Source organism: Macrobrachium nipponense, chromosome 46 (genome assembly GCF_015104395.2).
Source record: "Macrobrachium nipponense isolate FS-2020 chromosome 46, ASM1510439v2, whole genome shotgun sequence".
Classification (NCBI taxonomy): domain Eukaryota; kingdom Metazoa; phylum Arthropoda; class Malacostraca; order Decapoda; family Palaemonidae; genus Macrobrachium; species Macrobrachium nipponense.
In genome coordinates this window covers 27,596,633-27,609,132 of record NC_061106.1, presented here as the reverse complement: position 1 = coordinate 27,609,132, position 12,500 = coordinate 27,596,633, and the positions used below count along the sequence as shown (strand labels likewise).

The window sequence follows — 12,500 nt, the reverse complement described above, 5'->3', positions numbered from 1 at the left end:
TCGTAACATTCGTATGTATGAGCATTATGATATTGTCAAACTTAATAATAAAATTTTTAATTTGGCTAGTGATTACAATACTAACCTTATTAAATTAAAATGTATTGTTTTTATTGGTGGGAGGCCCCCTCTTGGTGGGTGGCCCGGGGCCCAATCCGGCCCTGTTACGAATCCAAAGTCACAATTTTGGCTAGGAAAAAAAAATCACGGGAAAAATTTCATATTCATTTATCTTCTTTCACACCGTTATTCCTATATTAAAGGGTCGGTTGTATCTGTCACCTGTCAGTGTTATCGTCTTCGACACCGTGTGAAATACGTTTTGAACCCCTCTTTCATATCACGTAGGAAAAAGAAGACAGCAAGTCTATGAAAAAGACGACGTAAGACTCGGTCGAGTTTAACGCCTGAACTCAAGCTTAAATTATAAACTGCTCTTTCGTGTGACCATAGTTCAGAATTTAAAACTGCTCTAGTTTTTTTTTCTTTATTCTTTTTTGTTACTATCTTCTTTTCTTGTCACTGCAGAAACTTATAATTAACTTTCATATTCTTTTTGAGAGTTTTGTGGGAAATCCTACAATTTTGTTCGCAATTTTCTGAAAGTACCTTTACATCAAAGGGGAAAAGAGAGTTATTTTTCCAGGCAAGATCCCGTAGTTAAACCCAGGTTGAACAAACGTTACAGTGAAACATAATCGGTGATACTTTGGTTGTTATCTACGCTTCACCTAGTCCGAGGTGCTTGTACTGAGCACGGCGGAGGCTCCTTGGGACGCCGTATTTAGTACCAGACATTGTTTATAATATATGTCGACCACACAATATAGAATGGGTGTACATAATATTTCGATCCCCGAGGGGCTAGTACTAAAGACGGCCTCCCAAGGAGCATCCGCCATGATTAGTGCTATGGTAGATTCACATCAACCGTGCACCTGATGTCTAGGCCAGTCCCTAACGACGCTCTTGATTGGCTGTTGATAAGCTAATCACAGGGCTGGAAACTCTTAGTCTCTCTCAAGAGTTCACATAGGCAAGATGTATGCTCCACCTCTCCTGAGGGATGCTTTTGAAAGACGCATCCCTCAGGAGAAGTGGAACATACATCCTGCTTATGTGAACTCTTGAGAGAGACTTTTCAGCCCCGTGATTGCCTTATAAACAGCCAATCAGGAGCGTCGTAAGGGGCTGGCCTAGACATCAAATGGACGGTTGATGTGAATCTACAATAGCACCTCGGGCTCGGAGTGGTAACTGAAAGTGACTTCCCCGTCAGTACCTAAGAATATCATCACATCATCGCGAGGCCAATCATAAGGCAATGGAGGGAACGTGGTGTCTCGGAAAATGCTTGGAAATTATACTAATGTGTACATTGTAAACTTCCGGTAACTCAGACGTAAAAAAGACATATAATTTCCTTTTCCTTTTATGGTAGAAGAGAGAAAAAAACTGGTATCCGAAATGGCGAAAATACGAACAAGAGCAAAACACAATAATGGTTGAGTATAATTTTTTTTTTAACTGCTGTCAGCTTCATAATGACTGAGTTTATATATATATATATATATATATATATATATATATATATATATATATATATATACGTATATATATACACACACACACATTATATATATATATTATATATATATATATATATATATATATATATATATATATATATATGTGTGTGTGTGTGTGTGTGTGTGTGTGCCTAAGCTTCCATTTTATGCAAATGTACCTTTAATCCATGACAAAAATTTCTACGATGCACTAAGAAAATTCATATTTGATTATATACCAGCTATTAGATTTAATATCATCCTAACAAACCCACTCAGTTTAGGTAGTTTGTTTAAATTCAAGGATAAACTTGACCCTTTCATGACCTCATGTGTTGTGTACAAGTTTAATTGCCCTAGATGTAATCTGGGGACCTACGTGGGATCCACACAGAGGTTACTGAGGGTCAGAATTGATTGTCATAAGGGCGTTAGCTATAGAGCTGGTAACAAACTTGCTAATCCTGAATTTTCTAATATCAGACGACACGCCAATAAATGCAAGCAGAATATACAATACAAAGATTTTGAAATATTGGGACGGGCACCGAATGGCAAACTACTGACAATTCTGGAGTCCTTGTTTATTAAACAGCTTGTTCCTCAATTGAACACGCAGTCTTCCTCGACAACTCCTTACATAACGTGAGCTGTTGCCGGTCATTTCTGGTTTGTTCCTTCTGACTTCTGTCCTCCCTTTCCCTCTTGATGGTTGGTTCTGCTAACTAGTTTTTCATTTTTTTATCTTGTCTTTTATAATGTATTGTCTTTTATTTGTAATTTAGCGCTTTTAATATTAATTTTATTGTTTTATGTCTTTACGCTTGAAAATGAAACCTTTGTGTTTTGAAACGTTGGAATAAATGTATTTTAAGGACCACCAGAGATGTACTTCCTTCTACAAGTCTTCTATATATATATATATATATATATATATATATATATATATATATATATATATATATATATATATATATATATATATATATATATATATATATATATACACTATATAAACGGGATTTCCTTACAGAAGGTAACAACACACTTTTTAGCATAGAGATGCAAGAGCCTATATCCACAACCTCTATATATGTATACATACCTAACAACATTCTAGTTAACGTGGTGTGCATGAGAGAGAGAAAGAGAGACCTTACAGACCTTACATCTTGTTCGGGTTGCCCCAGGTCCCTCAGTGTGAGGCACCTCTAATGTCTACCACAGAGAGAGAGAGAGAGAGAGAGAGGAGAGAGAGAGGAAATGATACCTTCATTCCCTAAATTATTTGCAAGTATTTGCAAGATACAAAAATAATAAAAAAATAAGATCATAAAACTCAAGAGACACTATTATAGTGCCAAAAGTTTACATCCGGATAACGAAGTGTCAATTATGGTTACGAAAGTGAATACTGCAGCAGGACCCATAATGACACCTGGCTAATCACTGCCGAGATTAACATAATGGAAACTCAGTCTCCTATATCAGGAGAGAAAGATCTAGGCGGATCTCCGGAGTGGCGGCCATCGACAAAAGTGAAGGTTTTCATAATCGCCATTGTTTGTTGTCGTCGATAGCAGTTGTTTACATCGGGAGACATAAAGTACGACACCAAGGTTGGCACTTAACCTCGGGTTATCACAGAGACTGTGTTTGTAAACAGCAACAATTATCTACCATCCATCTATAACAATTTTTTATAATTTTTTTAGAAAATATACATTTTACGATTTGTGATACTGTATAGACATCATAATCTATTTACATATAATCAAATTAGTAATGATAAAAAACAAGATAAACGTATTGAATTGTGAAGTAAAAAAACATATTACGTTTGTCCCAAAGTCAGTTAACAATATAAATCTTGTTTTGAACATACTGCTATTATGAATGTAATCGTACTTAACTTATCTGCTAAGGGCATTACATACTTTATGACAATAACAAATTCCAGTTATACATTCACTTTTCAATGCGTTTGAGAACAACTGAAATATGTCAGTAAAACGAAAACGGTTTTGATTAGCGGATCTCGTACAGAATTTCTAAGCCTTCAGGTGGATGGGATCCTATATACTGAAGAATGTGAGGCTTTTAACTATTCTTGGCGTACCTTTTGAGAAACGTCTCATGAATGTGTCACTCCATACCATACAACCAAGGCATGACATACCAGGGAAACTTGGGATGAGGAAAACAATCAAGATCAATGGGAATGACAACTGCTTTGACATGCAAAAAGTGGCGCATTGATTTTAGTTCATTGAGACCCAATGCATCCATTGGGAGTAACAGGAAAGAATAATCTTTATAATTTTAGCTTTACTTGACAGAGAGAGAGAGAGAGAGAGAGAGAGGAGAGAGAGAGAGAGAGAGAGAGAGATAACGACCTCTGTATGCCCATTCCGCCATGATTCTACATCTTTAGTTTTATCAGACTGTTCCAATTTTCCCTTATCGGCGATGAAACCGAACATTTGATCAACGGAGCCCAAGATAACCTGGCGCCCGATGGTCACATAAGTAGAACGATTTTTATAGACGTTTCATAATGCAATTATGAGTCGTCAGAATCAAGCTATTCGAACTAATCAAAACTAATCACTACAGTACTTGCCAATATGCATACACACACTCCACATTCTATCTGTCGTATATTTTGTACCAGAGAGAGAGAGAGAGAGAGAGAGAGAGAGAGAGAGAGAGAGAGAGAGAGAGAGAGAGAGAGAGAGATCTTTAGGAAGTAATCTATGAAATAGAACACAAACATCCGCCAACAACCTAAAACAGTGCCACTTCGTGCAAGTGCATGGAGGCCTCATAAGTAGCCTTTCAACCCTTTTCTTCTCACCCTTTCAACCCTTTTTGTTTTTCTCCCAAACCTTTTCAACCCTTCTTTTCACCCTTTCAACCCTTTTCTTCAATTTCTTTTTCAAGCCCCTTTTTCCTTCGCGCCCTTTTCAAACCCTTTTCTCCTTCAATTCTTTTTCACCCTTTTCTTTTCTCCAACAGCCCTTTTCAACCCTTTTCTCCTCCAATCCCTTTCAGCCCTTTTCTTTTCTTTAATTTTCGCCCTCAACCCTTTTCAAAACCCTTTTCAAATCTTTCGCCCTTTTCTTCAATGAACCCTTTCCTTTTTCCTTCCATTCCCTTTTCAAGCCCCTTTTCCTTCTCGCCCTTTTTCCAACCCCCCTCTCCCTACTTTTCCTTTCAACCCTTTTCTTCTCACACTTTCAACCCTTTTCTCCTCAATCTTTCAGCCCTTTTCTTCTCGCCCTTTCAACCCTTTTCTCCTCAATCTTTCAACCCTTTTCTTCTCACCCTTTCAACCCTTTTCTCCTCAATCTTTCAACCCTTTTCTTCTCACCCTTTCAACCCTTTTCTTCTCACCCTTTCAACCCTTTTCTTCTCACCCTTTCAACCCTTTTCTTCTCACCCTTTCAACCATTTTCTCCTCAATCTTTCAACCCTTTTCTCCTCAACCTTTCAATCCTTTTCTTCTCAACCTTTCAACCCTTTTCTTCTCAACCATTCAACCCTTTTCTTCTCAACCATTCAATCCTTTTCTTCTCACCCTTTAAGCCCTTTTCTTCTCACCCTTTCAACCCTTTTCTTCTCAACCATTCAACCCTTTTCTTCTCAACCATTCAACCCTTTTCTTCTCAACCATTCAACCCTTTTCTTTTCAACCATTCAACCCTTTTCTTCTCACCCTTTAAGCCCTTTTCTTCTCACCCTTTCAACCCTTTTCTTCTCAACCATTCAACCCTTTTCTTCTCAACCATTCAATCCTTTTCTTCTCAACCATTCAATCCTTTTCTTCTCTCACTTTCAACCTCTTTTCTTCTCACCCTTTCAACCCTTTTTTCTCACCCATTCAACTTTTCTCTTCTTACCCTTTCAAACATTTTCTTCTCACCCATTCAACCCTTTTCTTCTCACCCATTCAACCCTTTTCTTCTCACCCTTTCAACCCCTTTTTCCTCACCCTTTCAACCCTTTTCTTCTAACTACACAAACACTTTACAGAACTTTCATCTGAACAATGATTTTAGCGTCCACCTGCACTTAGAAAATAGAAATAATTGCCTATTTTACGACTTTTGCTAAGTTCCTGTTTCGTTCTTGTTTTATCTAGTCTATGCTCATTCTATTACTACCCATTATGCTATCAAACGCCTATTTGACCAATCTACTTACATATTCTATTGTCTTGCGAATAAACTTACTCTTGCTAACTTTCAATTTCTCTTTCCAGAAGGGCTTTCAAACCATCGCTTCAGTCTCTGAGACCTACTCCATTGTAACATGACATATTCAAGGCTCAAAATAATATAAAACGCAGTCTTTGTCTTTTCAGCTCATAAAAATATAAAACTCAGCATTTGTCTTTTCACCTCATAAAAAATATAAAAGTCAATCCTTTTCTTTTCAGCTCAAAACAATAAAAAAAAAAACTCAGCCGTTGTCTTTTCAGCTCATAAAAAAACTTCAAATACTTCGGTTACACACAATATTACTGCTCATGGTGTGCTTGCACGTTTTGCCGTCTAGCAGGTCTTGTAAGAGTCCTCACACTTCCACCACCTCTACTGAGATATTCCTAATAACTTATTTACTATCAACAAAGCTGATCATTACTTCCTCTTAACACTAATAAAAATAGTCTCTTACGTTAACAAGCATTAAACTTTATTAAATATTATTGAGTTCCTCGTTGGACGAGTGGATTTCGCGCTCGACTACCAATCCGGTGGGCCGAAGTTCGATTCTCGGCTCAGCCAACGCGAAACCAGAGAAATTTATTTCTGGTGATAAAAATTCATTTCTCGATATAATGTGGTACGGATCCCACAATAAGCTGTAGGTCCCGTTGCTAGGTAACCAATCGGTTCCTAGCCACGTAAAAATATCTAATCCTTCGGGCTAGCCCTAGGAGAGCTGTTAATCAGCTCAGTAGTCTGGTAAAACTAAGATATACTTATGGAATATTACTGAGAAACACGAATTAAAATGAACACACTCAAGAGACTAACCTGTTCTTTCTGGGTTCAAGCATAGCTCGAGCGACCCTTGAATATTTCTTCTTTTGTTCTTTTTTTCTCTTTATTTTGCTTCCACTGCTTTCATGTAGTTTATCTCAAAGAATTTTTTGTACAGCTGCCGTTGCTGAAGTAAGCTTGAAAACCTGCAAGAGGAAAAATAAGAACAGATAAGTAATTAATCACATTACGATGACATTATATTAGGCAACACAAGTATCTGACGAAAATAAGTCAAAACATCAACAATTTTCATTTTGGTATGTGAAAAATATTCATGAAGTGACTTGAGAAGAATAAATAACAAAACAAATGCTTGGAAGGTCTCAGGCACTGAAAAAACTGGTTGGTTGATGCGGGCCAGTTGCTGTAGGAAACAGTAGTTTTAAAAGCACTTTTTTCTACTTAAGCATCTTCAAAACCCTTTCAGCGGACTGTATTTTACTTCTTTTAGTTGTCTGTACGTGAAAGTTAAGTAGAAGAACTGGAGCAGAACGTATAAACAACCACAATTAAACCAAGGTCTATTGTTTAATTAAGAAATCTGCATTCCGTAATGATTCACTCTTCAGAATTCAGAATGAAACGCTCATTCAGAGGAAAATGGGTGATTATATATATATATATATATATTATAATATCTATATATATATATATATATATATGTATATGTATATATATATATAATCCAAGGCGGGTCAGGGAAAGGCACTATCCATATGCATTTTATTAAAATATACCCAACACCCTAACATAAAATTTACGCTAGAAAAAGAATCTAACAGTAAACTCCCATTTTTGGACGTTCTTGTTTCCAAGAACTCTGTAGGATTCCACACGGGTATATATCGTAAAGGTACGTTTACGGGTTTAGGTATGAATTTTTATAGCTCGTGTTATTTCAATTTTAAATTAAACGCTGTTTCTACCCTCCTCCATAGGGCTTTTACTCTGTCATCTAATTGGCTGACCTTTCATGAAGAAATAACAACTCTTTCAAACTATTTCAGGAACAACTGTTTTCCATCAAAACTATTCTTCAGACAGTTAAATAGTATGTTGAATAAGAAGATGACGCCACCTCCTCTATATCACACAGTCCCTAAAATGAATTTGTACGCGGCATTCCCCTACATACAAGATGACACTTTCAGGAAGAAATTTCTAACCATCATTCAAAAAGAATTACCGGCCCTCAACCTGAAACTCATTCCGAAGAATCCCCGAACAGTTGGCTCCCTCTTCAAGTTCAAAGACAAGCTCAGTCCTTTGTTTACATCCAACGTTATATATAAGTACAAGTGCCCCAGATGTAGTCAGGGGATCTATGTCGGATGTAGAAAGAGGCTGTTGCGAGTGCGCATTGATGCTCACAGAGGGGTCAGCTTCAGAACTGGGAGCAGATTGTCTAGCCCTGAATAATCTAATATTAAAAACCATTCAAAAATATGTAAAAACCTATATAGGACAATAAAGAACCCCTTTTTTCAATAGTAGGACAGGTACAAAAAGAAAACGACTTAACAATACTGGAATCCATTATTATCAAATTGCCGTACACCGTTAAACTCCCAAACGTATCCATACAATTATTTATTGCCTGATGGTCTTGTTGAGCTGTTTTTCTCTGTCTGTATGTTTGTTATTGTTTTCTCTCTCTCTCTCTCTCTCTCTCTCTCTCTCTCTCTCTCTCTCTCTCGTTGTAACTCTATACGAGTACAGTAGTATGTTTTTAACTTCCTTCTGGGTAGGTTGTCACCAGCCATTTGCTTATTCTTTAAGTAAATGTTTTATCAATTATATTCTGAATGTTTTTAAATTAATTATAATTATTAGTTTATTGATTGCCATGTTCGCTTGTTTGCAGCCTAGAAAATGCAACTATGTGGAGTTGTGAAACGTCGGCAATATTTTATTTTAAAATAAAATTGCATTATGGATAGTGCCTTTCCCTGACCCGCTTGGATTGTTCTTCGAGCTGTTGCTCCGGGAATTGGAGTTATATATATATTATATATATATATATATATATATATATATATATATATATATATATATATATATATATATATATATGTATGTATATATAATATAGTATATATATATATATATATATATAAAACTAAATGCTTAAAAAGTAACAACGATAGTCTGCGGTTAATAAGCTCAAAGTTTAGATTCGCCGTCGTTCAGCCCAGTCCTAGTCTCTCACCATTGGTCCCTATATAAGTAAGCAGATTAAAGGTAAGTACCTTGGTCCGAGCTTCTAGGCGGTACGTAACGTCCGGAGGGTAATTTTTGACAAAGAGCCAGTGTCGAATTCGCTAAGCGATTTGAATCTAACACTTGCTAATCAGGAGTTGTGATTACATTTTTAAAGACTCAAATTCAGAACAGTGAGAATAAACGCGACATTAAATGGTATATACAACATAAGACAAAACATGAGCATTAAACCAAACGACGCAACAAGTTGCGAGGTAATGGACGGAAATTTGGTAATTCAGTTCCCCCTGATTTCCGGTTCGTGGACGAGAAACAGCTCCATTACATGCAATAGAATTATAATAACAGATGTGTTATAGATACAGGCTAACATTTGAGTAATTGACTTTCTATTACTACCCAGTTTTGAGGGATACAGAAGTGTAAACTGGATATATTACTCCGACGTTTTAAAATAATAAAAAAAAGCGAAATTGCTGGTTTCTAAAAATTACGACATAAATTTTGCAAATTCATCTAAATACAATTATACTGTTAAAAAATAGAATTAATAACATGAAATCTGTACAATTCACTATGTTAATATAGTCCAAAATCATTATTGGGATATGTTATATTAATGCCATCGTAAGAAAAATTATACCTTTATCCAAATACAATTGTGGCTAAACCACACTTAACATTGCTCTCACTAATACTTAACTTTCTATACTATTCCCTACCAGGGTTAGCAAACTAACTTCCCCCATTCTTCTTTCACCCATCTCACCAATCAACTTTTTAAAAAAATCAAAAAAATACATAAAAATTTTCATTGAAAATATGGAAACGACGATAACCACGAGAGGGATCAGCTAATGAACAATAACTCTACGGGTATGACACGCCATCCTCTGTAAAAATGTATATCATCAGATTTCTTGAAAGCGTAAATGAAATTGGGTACTAGATATAGTGAAGTTTGTAATAAGCAACAGATTCTGACAAGGGAGAAAATAATTAGCTACACCAATACACACTCTCTCTCTCTCTCTCTCCTCTCTCTCTCTCTCTCTCTCTCTCTTCTCCTCTCTCTCTCTCTCTATATCTCGATTTTCCCTTTCTCTCTCTCATCGTCTCTCTCGTTCTCTCTCTCTCTCTCTCTCTCTCTCCCCCTCCAAATGTAAATACATAAATCAACCACTGAAGAACTATGGTTCGACTTTCAGAGACACACGTGTATACTTGTACATGCATACATAATCGTATGAGCTGAATATACATAATGGCTTAATGCACACGCGTACACAAACACACATGTATGTACATATTTATATCATGCAAGTTTTAACAGGGAATTTACGTATAATCCCATGAATAGTTAACACTGCTAACAAACACACATGTATGTACATAAGTATATCGTGCATGTTTTAACAGGGAATTTACGTATAACCCCATGAACAGTTAACATTACTATTAGTTGTGGAGCCAATGGAACCTGGTTATCAAAGGGTACCCGTTTACGCCCTGTGGAGGAATGGACAGAAAGGGTAACCCTTCTTGGTATTTCAAATGAAGTATTTATAAAAATAAACGTATTTTTTTAATGTGTTATTTGCTATTACCTTTTCGAATGACACTCTTGTCGCGTTTGCAATGATCTTATTGTTGAAAATTGTCATTATCATTACTCGATGTCATACTGATTCAAAATAGGTGCAAAAACACGAAAGCAACAAGAATGAGGACATCAGAGTCGAAACTAACCTTTATACCTTGACTGTTGAGAGAATTTTTAAATAAATAAAGGAGGAAATTAGATGATGAAATATTAAGAATAAAAAAAAATTAAACCAACTTAATTACTCGACTAGATTCTCACCTCTCAGAAGCCATCGGCATACGACAGTACATTCAACGTTTATATATAATATATATATATATAATATATATATATATATATATATATATATATATATATATATATATATATATATATATATATATATATAATATATATATATATATATATATATATATATATATAATTGCATAACAGATAGTGAGGTTTCTAAGCAAACAGACTGAATGTTCAGCTTTTAAAGTAAACTTATAAAAAAACGGTTATTATTCCGTTTTATTCTGATTAAAATTCTAAGTTCTCAAACACATCAATTAGTAAATTGATTTAGTAAAAAATCAATCTATAGTAAAAAATAAGATTATTTTCCAATTTTGTGTAAGTGGAAACGCACGAATCGCTGTGATTTCAAAAAGAAAAATAAAACTTATAAAAGTGAAATTACCGAAGTGAAAACACTAGAGAAACGAGAACCTTCATTGATACCGTAATTTGGTACCATTTTTCGCGAAGAAAGTCTGTGATGTACCGATCTATAAGTTATCAGCCAATGCGCATTCTTGTCATCTCTCGTTGGTCTTGGCTCCCTTTTTATCTCCCCTTTATTTCAGCGAATTTCGTTTGTCCGCTACAATTTGAATTTCATGTTTCGTATTCGTTCCGCTTTTCCGATTCTTTGCTAGTCATTACGAGCGAAGCGAAGTCAATACTGTTGACACTGAACCAAAATGTGCTCAACTGACAAGCCGCTGTTGCAATGAGCAGATTCTGGAGCCTCAGTTGGCTCTGTTGCTGTAATTATTGGGTTCGTGTATATCTGCTTTTTATCAAGAGTTCGTCTCTATTTGTTTGTGCCCGGGCTCATTTCTGGCGGCCCGGCCGTGCCCTAACGCTATTCAAATGCTAATATCTCCAAAAGTATTGAAGATAAAAGAAAAATTCTTTAGTCAGATAAATCCTTACGCCTTTCAATTTCATCCCATATAATATTTATTTCTAAAATACCACAAATTTACATTTAAGTGATGTTTTAATTATTGCATTGTAATTTCCTCAAAACATGATTTCAGCGCCAAATTCGATAGTTTTCTCGGATACTAGACTTGGATAAACTATGCCTTCTCACCTCCGCTATAAAGAATTATTTCGCATTGTTTCGTTCGTCGTATTATTAGCAGTCTGATGTTGGAAGACTATTTGAAATGAAATCTACGAAAACGATTATGTAGCAGCAGCGTTCCGAGATACCTACAGTTAACCCTTTGATGGGTTGGCCTTGGGTTAACTTGAAGCTTCGCGAGTTATCGCTCTTGCAGGAATATAATTTAACTCTTTTAATTCATTTTCCTATAAAATAATTCACAAGCAAAACCCAACTGAATTACTGTCAATATAAACTTCATTGAACTATTTAAAGGTAATATAAAATTCCTACCACAAACAAACAAACAAACAGAGCATTTTTCCTTCACTATCCGTAATAAAGCGGGAATCTTTCTGTTTGTTTGTGGGAAAGATATTATATAACCTTTAAGTACTTCAGTGAAGTTTATATTGATGGCAATTCGTTTGGGTTTGTTGGTGGATTATTTGAAAAAAAAAAAAAAAACTATTTTCCTTCAAATAGTCATTGATGGTGACTCGCAGGACTGAAGTCTAGTCGCAGCGAACGCACCCAAACAGTTTTCACCACAAATAATTCCACTTTCCATGGTGAGCGGAAAAAAGTTTTTTTTTTTTCCGTATCTTCAACCGTTCTCCCATCAACCACAGGTAAGCAATAACTTCATTCCTAAGATAAAAAAAAAATAAAAA

At 35.7% G+C, this 12,500-nt stretch overlaps 1 protein-coding gene across 3 annotated transcripts in view; it reads right to left on the bottom strand.

Moving 5' to 3' along the window:
- LOC135214831 (sphingomyelin phosphodiesterase-like) overlaps positions 1-12,500 on the bottom strand; it is a 94,617-nt gene that overhangs the window by 39,212 nt on the left and 42,905 nt on the right. For all 3 annotated transcript variants that reach the window (XM_064249225.1, XM_064249227.1, XM_064249228.1), the window contains exon 2: positions 6,611-6,762. The gene's annotated coding sequence lies outside the window, so the exon portion shown is untranslated. The remainder of the gene's footprint in view (positions 1-6,610; positions 6,763-12,500) is intronic.